Source organism: Mustela nigripes, chromosome 15 (genome assembly GCF_022355385.1).
Source record: "Mustela nigripes isolate SB6536 chromosome 15, MUSNIG.SB6536, whole genome shotgun sequence".
Taxonomy (NCBI): Eukaryota; Metazoa; Chordata; class Mammalia; order Carnivora; family Mustelidae; genus Mustela; species Mustela nigripes.
The window spans coordinates 41,843,847-41,847,818 of record NC_081571.1 but is presented as its reverse complement, the minus strand read 5'-3'; the positions used below and the strand labels follow the sequence as shown (position 1 = coordinate 41,847,818).

The following is a 3,972-nucleotide window of genomic DNA, read 5'->3' as shown; positions in this document are numbered from 1 at the left end:
ACAAGTAGGCAGAGCAGCAGGTAGAGAGAGAGAAGGAAGCAGGCTCCCTGCTGAGTAGAGAGCCCGATGACAGGCTCTATCCCAGGACCCTGAGATCATGACCCAAGCAGAAGGCAGAGGCTTAACCCACTAAGCAACCCAGACACCCAAGATATTTTAAATTTTTGAGAATCTAGAATGTATCTACTGTGAGTACATTTTTTTTTGTGTGTACACATTTAGTTTTATTGTAACAAACCAACTTGTACACTTTTTTTTGGGGGGGGGGTTTCAAGGTTTCAAATCAAGTTTAATAAATAAAACAGCAAGGGATTCAAGGCAGTTCTCACTTCACAGTGTGGTCCTTGGTGGGGTGAGGGAAGGTCGAGGCCAACTCTGCAGACGGGCTCGATCCAAAACCCTCTCCTGGCGACACCGGGGTTGGGGAGTGCTGCCCTGGCCCCGTGGAGGACCCCACTCCAATTTGCAACTTGTACACTTTTAACGTTTAAAACTGAGCATCATCTTTCCTTTCCAGTGAAACAAAAAGAAAATTTAAAAATAATCAGGAACAAAATTACAATAGAGAATGTCAATTCCAAATAAGATCCTACAAATTCTGCTGATTCTCCCATCGAGTGGCAGGGCTCAAGTCGTCATTAGGAGAGAGTTTTATTTTAAAAGTGTCATCTTAAACTGCAAGGATGCGCATGAAACATCACAATTAAACATGCCAAAGGAGAAGTCATGTTTTCAAAATGCCCACCGAACCCACCCAAACCTCTCAAACCCACCCTTTCCTGACCTTCTATAACCCCATTTTTAAAATTTTTTTTTCTTTTTTTTAAACAAGAGAAAGTAGACAGGTATATGTTGGTAAATGCTAACTGTCCATATTCACATAGAGACACAGTGTAATCTCTGAGCCCAATATACAGAGAAAGGAGGAAAAAAGCTAGAATTGTATGCACTAATCAACAGGAGCCTAGCACCCTCCAGCTTCCAGCAGAGCTAAGGGAGCAGGTTTTTCTTTTTTCCCACAGAGCACGGTGGTGTTGATTCCATAAAGTTTTTGTTTTTGTTGAGACAGGAAGGGACAAAAATGAATTTGGAACAAAAAGGGGTAGAGATTCTTTCCCCACTGTATTCTGCTCAAGGTATTTTCCCCCAAAATAAGCTGAGAACCAATGGTATAAAGGGAGAGAAAAAGGAGTCTTCAAAAAACAGGGCGGATGAGCACGAGAGGAGAAAAGAAAAAGAAAAAGAAAAAAAAAGACGGCAACTTGCTCCCAGGGACTGAAGAAAATTAAAAAAGGAAGGTTGGAATCCATCAGTGTTCCATTAGTCATCTTCTCCTTCATCCTCCTCTCCTTCCTACCCCTCATCATCATCTTCATCTTCTTCACCTTCATCCTCATCTGTTATTCATCCATATCTTCCAATCCTTCTTCTTCATCATTATCATCACCCTCTTCTTCCCCTTCTTCGTCATCCATATTGGGAACCAAGTAGTACTGTAATGGATTTGGCCAAATATCATCTTTGATGACCTCTCCTAATCCATCTGCATCTGCATCAGAATGGTCAGTAAACCAGGTAAAGAAGCTCTCTGGTTCCTCATGCTGTCTCTTCCTGCTGGTTTTATTCTGTGGTTGACATGAACGTTTTGTCAAATCCTTTCCAGATTTCCATTTGATTTCAGTGGACTTTGAAGATGGATCACCACTCTCATTCAGATGAAATTCTTTGGAGAGAACTTTATTTTTGAAGTAAGGGTTTTCATCAAAATAAAAATCTATTTTGTAACCTGATTTAATATCTTCAAATTCTGTCACTTCAACTCTTGTCAAATAATGCAATGCCTCTTCATCCTCCTCCCCAAGCAGTGCAGACACTTGTAGATGGTTGACAGATATTGTTAACCAAAAATTGGGGATTTTGGCGATCAATTCTGACCTCTTCTGAAAAAATGGTTGGTGGAGTTTGTTATATTTCTGTTCTACTTTCAAAATATCCTCACTGGCTTGTTCATTAAGTCTATTTCATTTTGTACTTCATCAATATGTTCAATTGCTTCTTGCTGTTCTTTTTCTCCTTTATGCAAGTGCTGAGATGTTGACGTCTGCCCTAGCTTGGGGGCAGGAGGCAGTCTCGGTTTCTTCGTTTGAGGCGGGAGCTAAGACTGGCGTTTGGGGGCCATGCTGCGAGGAAACTCCAGGAAACCAGGAGAGAGGCACGTCTGGAAGCTCTGATTGTTGCTCTGAGTACATTTTAATGGTCATTTTAATTTCCTAGAATACAATGTCATTTATCATTTTCAACATTTGGATTTACTCTTTTTGTTGTAGCTTTTCAAGTTACTTGCCCATTTTTTAGAGTACATTTAAAAAAAATTCAGTGACTCAGTGACTCACTCATTAAGCATCTGCCTTCAGCTCAGGTCATGATCCCAGGGTCCTGGGATTTGACCCCACATCAGGCTCCCTGCTTGGCTGGAAGCCTGCTTTTCCCTCTCCCACTCCCCCTGCTTGTGTTTCTGTTCTTGCTGTCTCTCTCTGTCAAATAAATAAATAAAATCTTTAAAATAAAAAATTTAGAAAAACTCTTTCATATATACTTCTTTCCATATTTTGAACGCTTGTCATTTATAGGTTATATGCGTTGAAAAATACATGTTGACAATACATTCCTACACACTAGGCTCTTTCACTTCCACATCTTGGCTTTTTCACACACTGTCATATTTTCACTCTCCTTTTGGTATATTGTGATTAACTGAATTCTTAATTTTAATGTAGTATCTTTCAAGATTAGTATTAAAGAACTTCTATTATAATGGTTTCATTAAGATAGTATCTCATGATATCTTTTTAACACTGATTTTGTCATTAACAATGAAGTAATTTATTTACATGGAAGAGATCTATTTTATTGCCCAACAAGAATTGATTTTAATTTTTTAACGCACTCCGACTATGATTTGAAATGTCCACCCTTTCCCCATTTTCCTCAGTCTTACTTCTGTCACTTCTCTATATATTGGGGGTTTGTTTCTGTGTGCACAAGACTATTACACTGATTATTTTATTGCCAGGACTAACATGGCAGTATATTACAGAATATGGCTTTATTTATAATAAATAATTTATTATATATATTTATTATTTATTACATTATATATAATAATTACATATACTAAATAAATATATAAAATGATGCATTATAATAGTTTATTACATTTATATATCTATTTTTTATTATTATATTATATTTATATAATATAATGTATTATTGTTTAATTATTATTTATCCTAATAATTGTGGAACAAGTTCTCCATTTCCTCAACCCCCCTCATTTTTACAATGTCCACTTGTTTATCTAAAATGTCAACTTAGTTTGTGACAATTGGTTTCTCTCATTGTTCCAGCTGGTATCAAACCCAAAACCTAGGGAAAATCTGAGGGCACTGTTCTAAGGTTGTTTAGGGAGCCTCTTCTCTCTGGTGGCTAAGGTATAGCTGAAGTAAATTGAGAATTCTCACTTGGATAATGAATAAAGGAACTGACTCCTCTTATGAGCAGTTACAGAAGCCGACCATGAGACACCTACCTATACTCTGAAACAGCACTCCATGGTTATATAGTAAACTGTTTCTCTTTATTCATTATCTTATTGTTTTGTAACTAATGGTATCCATGAGTAATTCTTGGTTCTCCATTTTTACACTTAACGCATTTTTCAAATTAGATATTTGAATTAAATTCATTTCAATCTTAGTCCTAATGTAGACAAATTAGTTTCTATTCTAAGGACATTGATGAAAAATATGTTTTCTTAAGTGCTTTTAATTTGATATATTTTTAATATTTTTTATTTATTTATTTGAGAGAGAGAGAGTGAGCACAAGCAAGCATAAGCAGGGAGAGGTAGAGTGAGAGGGAGAAGCAGTTTCCCTACTAAGCAAGGAGGTTGATGCAGGACTTGATCCCAGG

The 3,972-nt window shown here is 37.1% G+C and overlaps 1 pseudogene; it reads right to left on the bottom strand.

Annotated features, from left to right (window-relative positions):
* Positions 1-1,214: 1,214 nt before the first annotated feature.
* On the bottom strand, positions 1,215-2,179 carry LOC132002779 (protein SET-like; annotated as a pseudogene).
* Positions 2,180-3,972: the final 1,793 nt, after the last annotated feature.